This window comes from Dreissena polymorpha, chromosome 10, assembly GCF_020536995.1.
Source record: "Dreissena polymorpha isolate Duluth1 chromosome 10, UMN_Dpol_1.0, whole genome shotgun sequence".
In the NCBI taxonomy this organism is placed as follows: domain Eukaryota; kingdom Metazoa; phylum Mollusca; class Bivalvia; order Myida; family Dreissenidae; genus Dreissena; species Dreissena polymorpha.
The window spans coordinates 53,471,339-53,479,551 of NC_068364.1; positions in this window are offsets into that span (position 1 = coordinate 53,471,339).

Consider the following 8,213-nt stretch of genomic DNA (forward strand, 5'->3'; position numbering starts at 1 on the left):
TGGATGGAAACAAAAGTGAGCTAAGTGTAACATTAATCAAAACATCTTTACCGAGATTGGCGTACGTCAATAGTGGTTGCATTTCAACGTTACTTGTTTTCTATTGTAAGGTACATTTGTTTGTGAATACCCATAAACGGCTTCGTTCGTACTAACGCTATTTAAAAAAGATATATGAACACAAACTGCAATTTCAAATCTTAACAAACCAGAAATGTAGTAGCTCGTAAAACAATTCAAAAGTAGAAGTCGTTAAACTAATACCACACTTAGACACGTTTTCTTAATTTAAAATGAACGGCAATATAAATAACTTACACCAGTATTTCACAATACCTTTAATCATATTCGATAATCACTAAATAGAACAACTATACTCGATTTGTGGATTACGCAAAACTACTGGCTAATAAATTAATCCACAAACGCCGTATCTTCTGTATAGTACTTATTTGTATATGTACGTCTTCATGTCTAAAATATTTTTTAAATTATAATTATCGTGCTATAGAAGATAAGTTGATCAGAGGATACTGTTTAAAAAAAGCACAATCAGACGTACGTATGGACGGACGAAACAACGAAAAGATTGACGGACGAACGGACAGACATACAAACAGATATATAGATAGACCGGCATACATCAAAGACAGACAAAAACAGCCAGCCAGTAAATTAAGTTAAATTAAGTTATGTTGACCTAACTACCCCATTTTTTGAAGATTTTGTCGAAACAAACAGCGTATTGGGTTGGCCTTAATCAAAGTCAGACTTTGAGTAGTGGCTAATTAGGTCTTAAAAAATCAAAAGATTGTACGTTGTTTAAAATGTTTGTTTTTTCAAATGTTAGCAAGCATGTAAAAGAGAAACTCTCTGTGACCAATATCAACATTGATAATGATTCTTTTTTGTTTGGTATTTGTACGACTCAATGCAAGTGAAATTCAATACTCTTCGTTAAAATATTCCCCCATACTTCTGCATCACAATCATATATCAATAATAGTAATGAAGCGATTAGGCCAAGCTTTGTTGAATAAAGGAAAAAATACATGGGTAATTTAACAATTTGCAAACGCAGCCTATACTTACTCAAACATATTTAAAATGTTATAATGCATAATACATTATACATAGCTCAAAAAGGCAAAACTAGTTATTATTATTTAGTTTATATTACTTATTAATATATTGCATACACAATTCATTATAATAATCATGTTCGTCAATATGATATGTGTTTCTTTTCTGCAAAGTATGTTCCTAACAAACGTTTACACTTGTAATGTAGATTATTTATCATATGCCCTGCCTGCGACGGAAGCATCTACGATTGTCTTAAAATATGTGTTTATATACTTTGAATGAAATCGGCGAAGTACTATATGAGATTACAAACAGGAATATAATACTATGTAGAAAGACTTGCTCAAATCCGCGTGTTTTTTTTGTTTGATGCAGGTAACAAATATAACTACAATTTAATTCAAATTATATTTACGCTATTTCATAAAAATATAAATGCTTGGAATGTTCATTTACACCTGTATGATAATTAGTGGTCAAACTTCTTCCCAGGCAATATGTCTAAATCTTCATTAATTATATTATAATAACCATCATTAAGATCAATCTGATAACATGATGAAATACACGTTTTGTATCATTTACCTTTAATATGTGTACTTATTATGAACGATAACGAAAACTCGATATCTCATTCGTTTTGTACATAAATATGTCGCATTTTTGCAATATAATTATTAACCAAAGGCCTAAACGGTTATTGTATTACCTCAATATCCACTAGTTCCTTTGTGTATTTGTTTCTTACTTCAACAACACATGGGTTTTGTCGGCGTGAAGAAATTATACTTTCTGGCACCTTTTCTAATGTGGGCAATGCTTTAGATATAAAACTCGACCGTTTAATACGTCTGTGAAACGACGCTGTTTTTCGAAGCCTCATCATTATGTTATATTCTCGTCACATAATGTTAATCAGCAACTATGTTTATCTCAATTATATAAGTAATATGCATACCATTTGTATTTGTTAAGAAACGCAAGGTTATCAAAACGAGAAGGAATATTTCAACACCAATCTAAATGAGAATCCAGTCATAGTTGAGTTACATACACTCAACAACAAAAAAAGCAAGCCAAACTTTATATGCACACTTCATACAGTATATTTTAACGCGCTGTCTATTATATTTTTGTCCATAATTACAATCCATAAGATCTGTATATCCCAGCATTAATCAAATCGATATTAAATCAAAATACGATTAATGAAACTTAAACAATCGTCAGTCCACTATCGTCGACATGAAACAAACACCGAAAAATCATGTAGCATTCAGTCGAACTATTTTCTCTGTGCATAAAAGCATCAGGAACTGATTTGAACCATTATAAGCAAATCTCGCATCTTACGAGAGAAGCAATACTCTTGAATCTCGCAATGCGCCAAACAACCGATAGTTCCTGTCGAGCTGCTGAAAGAAGGTTTATCGAGTCATTTAATGCTTGAACAAAGCAATATGTTCAACACACTTAGTCGTAATTGCTCCTATATCATCTTCGAGGTGGTGTAAATTGACACATTGAATACATTAGATCCGTTGATATTCAGATACCTGTAATGGGATTGTAGGAAATCGGCATCTTGTTAAAGGGATGCAAGTTGGATATTTAACAAATGGGAATTTTCTGTGTATTGGGCAGCTGATGATAAGGGACTTTTAGTGCAATGTTTAGTGTTTATAAGATTTGTGTAATGTTTGGTGTAGATTGATAGATCCAAGTCAGGTATTTCAGTGAAAACTGCCCATTAATTTTCAGAAAAAAAGACGAGGATGCATGCAAAGTTAAACAAAAGCAACATAAGACGAGTGTTCAAAACATTTCACAAAACACGGCAAATGCATTAACATGATTTTAATAAACAGGCTTACAACATTCTTCGTACAAACAATTACTTGCGGAGGGCAGATACAATGAACACTGTCATATTTATTTAAAGAGTCAAAATTAAAGGCATAATGTTCAACACACATTCTCCCGTTAATACTTATTAGATGTAAAAACCTATGCAAACGATAGGTAAGATCAGTTTCATAAGTCTCGTAAAAATTATTTCTTCGTCGGAACAAGTCCATTTCTCAAAGTAACTTGTGGCGATTTTTGGATCTGAGAAACTGAATTCATACGCGAGTACATCGCCATTTTAATTCATAAATGTCTTACATAAAGTGTATTTAAGTATACTGCAGGAATATATAACCATACATTAATACTAGACGCACTGTTTGCTGTGTGTTTCATTAACATACCCTACGTGCTTAATTCATCAAATGTGTGGTTAAAACAGCATAATGATAAAAAATAATACTCCAGCTTGCATTAAATTCACGATGTGCTACATCGACCTGCGTTCAATACCGCACACAAACAGTTATTGTAAAATTATCGTAACTTCATTTATATTCCGATTATAATTGTTTAGAAATAGTGCACGAAATTATTTTCTTAATAAATGATTTTGGCCTGTTAGGATATATTCCATGTCAAACAGTATATTGTACAATTGTACTCATCATTAATAATGTTAAGACCCAGTCCGCGCGTCAAGACAAGTTACCAAGTAAACGGGTTTTCATTAAAATGTACTGTTTGATTTTCCCAGCAAGAAATATCACTTAAATCAAAATAATGTCGTAATACAAATATGTTTTTGTGTTTCCTAGTTTTACTCAAAGGTGTAGGTTTGTTATGAACAAAGATGATATATTTTTTACTTAATCAAAATATTTAATAAAAGTTGTATAGAACCTCAAGGATGGAATTGTTGTGTATGAGAACACCATCTATATATACTACTCTTAATGACACACTGCGCCATTACCCGGACTCATGACACAATGCGCCCTGCACCCAACTCACGACACATTGCGCCTGTCACAGAAAAATTGCGCAGGGCGCAGAAATCACATTGCCCTTGACAGGTGCTCAGAAGTAATTCTAAAAAAATGCAAGTTCTAGGCAAGGTTTACTAAAACAATACAATATATACTAACAATAATAACATTAGACAATGTAAACACTTCCAACGAGCCTTTTTTTCATTTCCATTTGAATACATTTGAATAACAAATCCTTTCAAAGCAATGAAGAACACTACGTAGCCTGTAAATTAATCTGACCGTAATCTGGCAACGGGAATCGGGTAGAGTAAAATTCAAGATGACTGCCAATACATCTATAAAAGCATGTGTTAAACTAAAAATGGAGTAATCGGTTGATTAAACCAGTTTAAAGTGGTAACATTTACCATAAAAGTGAACAGAAACACTTTTAATTGATAACCACATGTACTGTTATTATTGACTAACGGGAAATTTATGCCTTAAGAAACAAATGTCTTTACCAACAGGAACTAAATAAACGCAATTGTTAACAATTGAATAAAACGCAAAAAAAACCCAACTGATTCTAGCCTGTGTATGTAATTCTATTGACTGGTCATTAAGTATTTAAATGATCAGCAAGTTATGTTGCCAGTCTAGACTGGACAGCAATTAAGGAGGACAAAAGTGAGTTATGCAATTAGATAATTTAGGTAAAAAATAAACAATTTATCATAATAGTTTACATCATTGAAATAGAATGATTACCTCTTGGGTATATCAATATACTTTGATATTTGCAAATCGAAAAGAGTAGGTTGAATTTCAATTGTCCTGTCTGTAAAAGTATGTTTTGCGTATATGTATATGTATTCAAGTTGAGAACATCATGTATGATAGACTTTTGTCACGAATTTGAAGCAAACACGTAACAAATGTGATAAGATTTTAAAACGTACAATATGTATAAACAATGGAATAGCACAAACAGTCTACATGTTGGCAGTACTATGTTTGCTACCCATTCCTGTATAATTGTGTCGTTCACAAACATCGTCGTTTAACGACTTGGGCAAACGCGCGCCTCTCTTCACAATTCATTAAACAATAACAAACAAATCGGATAGTTTATTGAAATATGTGCGGATTAATTTAAATGCACATAAATTCGCAGCAAAACATGTCATTGGCTTATGTGTTTCGATGTAATAAAGTCGACATTCAAATCCCGTTATATTGTCATAAATTATTCGCACACATATGTGTGCTATTCCCTGATTACAGAGGAAATACGATACGTGTTAATCTAATATATTTCTACGCGTCAGTCATTTTCAGTAATTATTCAAATCTGCTGGTCCAAATATTAACGAATTTTTCCACTAAAAGAAACGCCAATTTAATCCATTAGCATTCTTAAGGAGTTATTTGTCAAGGTTGCCATGGAAACAAAAATAAAAGGCATGTAGCCGCGAAGATTGTATTACTCAATCCGGTACAATAACACGCATCAGCAGCATTTGTATGTCAAGCTTAAGAATGGACTCTGGCATGTGGGGCCATGGGAATACACAGGTGACCGTTAGTTACACGTCCTTACAAGCGTCCTATATTCAACTTCTGGCTGAAAGCATGAAGGAACTCCACAGAGGTAAAACATGGCAATACTATTAAACATGTATTTAATACAAACTGACTATTCCCGATTTCCTTATACACACATCAGTGCTCCAGCCAGCTTTTCAAAATAGAGGGGAGCTTCCCCAAAAAGGGCACATTTCACGCGTAATTTTGGAAAATAGGGCATTTGGTTATACATATACTTAAGTATATACTTTGGTTATACTATACACTTATTAATTGCAAACACTAGTGCATTGGATGACTTAACCAATTGTATGCTGTTCCTCATTTTGTGTAATGAAATTACAATAAACATATTACTATCTACATTGGCGCTAAGGAAAACAACTTAGTAGCCAATTTCCTAACCGACTTGGGCTAGCATCCGACTACACGCATTAGAGATATATAGATATCATATTTCTTTACGGTGTGTGTGTGGGGGGGGGGGGGACATTTTGATGTATTTTTTTATCACCTATCGTCATTGAACTGCATGTTAATCTTTCAGGTTTCAGTTTCAGCATCAGTGGCCTTTTAGAAGAAAATGAAATGAAGACAATAGGAAATAAATTCAGGGGTTTCACTGGATCAAAAAAACGTTATGACTGTCACTACTTAAATTCGTTGCTTTAAATAACTTTGAGCCAATGTTTGTCCACAATAATAATATTTATTAAAACAAAAATCTATATTGACAAATTTAAAGTCTAAACAATGATCAATGTCACCATGAAGTAGCATCCAGTCTGGAGATTAAAATGAAACATTGTTATTGTTAATAACAGGATATATTTATATCACAACACGTTATTTCAACTAATGTCAACAACGTTGACAGTTTTGTTAGGTCGCGAAAATATATGACAATATCAACATTACATTTTACTTGCAGAGTGATAAATCCTCCTTCCAAACAAGTTCTTTATTTGTTGAAATAACAACTGTCTGCCCTTATTCATTTTAAAATTCATCATGATGGAGGACAGACAGTGTTTAAAAGTTCAGAAATAAAATCCAAACACAAATATGTTTCCTTTCCGTAATTTGGGACTTAAAAATAACCGCATATTCGCATTAAAAAAAGATGATTAATTTTCAAATGTTAATAGGTATTTTGACTTAAAATTCACTATTTTTCCAAACAAAAAAATACAGCCAGAAATTCAGAAGTTTAAAAAAATCAATAGTGCGGAGTTTTATTTCATTCAGTGTGATTGTGCCTAACCAAGCGTGACCTCAGAGATAATCTTTCACAGCATGTTACTATCGTCTGCAACAAAAGGCTAATTAGTGATCTGATAACAAACCATGCCCTTGGGGCTTATTTGTTAACAATGTGTTGACTTAATACACCCCAGGCAGTCATATAAGGGTGTTATCTGTGTATTCATGTCGATGTTTATGGCGATTAATACGGCCTGAAAACAGGAATTTAGAGATCAAAAGGGCATTTGACAGGAAAATAGAGGGGCGCTTTTTAAGTGGGCAAATTTTAGAGGGGCGCAGCATAATCTGCGGAAAGGACGTGTTCTGTCTCGTAATACAAACAGTTTAAAGCATTATGTAAACACATACTGAATTATAGTAAATCTCTACCAACTGTTCACACCATTTTGGTCATAAACGTATCTTTACGATCACACACAGGATATGGGCAAGTAAATGCTTAACATATATTTACCATTTACTTTTGTTGAATATTTCTTGCAAAAGGATTTAGTACGATGTAATTTATATATATACATAAGGATTGTTGAAACCGAATTTCTTGTATGATGACATAGCGCTCATAATAATAAGGGAAGAAGTATCTAGAATGTATTGTATTTTAAACACAAAATGACTACACAGTGCACTTTAATATGAAGCAAAATTAATACCTGAATTAACTGTAATATCACATTTGCTTAGCAAGTAGTGTGTTACATCAAAAGCTGTGTTGTGTGCTCTTCGGCATTGTAATCGTCGGCCACGTTCGTTAATATTATCAAATTTAGTGTACACTATTGTTAGAGAAACTATTATTTCGTAGGATCACATTAAACTTTATGTATTTTTTATGTAAAGCTATATACACATTAACACCAAATGAGTGTAATCCGGGTTTTTACAACAAACACAACAATTTGTTTCCTGAATTGCTCTACAACTTAAACCTGGTGTTGCTTTATATGAAATACGCTATCAATTTATAATTTGACTAATTTCTTATTAAGCTAAAAGTATGTCCCTTATTCTCAAATGTTACGTTTAAGAAATGTGGGGCACTGGATGTGAGCTGAAGTGTATTAAAGTGTGTGTGTTTCGTTTGTCTGTGCTGTTGTGCTTAATATAACAATTATTTCATTCCTTCATTACGTCTTGATGGTTCATATTTTCTTCAAAAGTATTTATTTCGCATTGTGCCAGTAGTCTTGGTGAAATGTAGGTAGCCCGTAATTGGAGGAATCAATAACATGCGCCCGATTGCTCTATCATGTTATACAGTTTCCAAGGAAAATGTTTCGCACAAAACTTGATATGTGAATCTTTAAAACTGTTAGGTTTCATACACTGCATTACATAAAGCTTCCGGTATATATAACCAATCAACGGGTATGAATTAAATTCACAATATAACTTACTAAAAAAATATACATTTTCCATCATATCGCTTTCGAAAGAAGGCATTGCGTT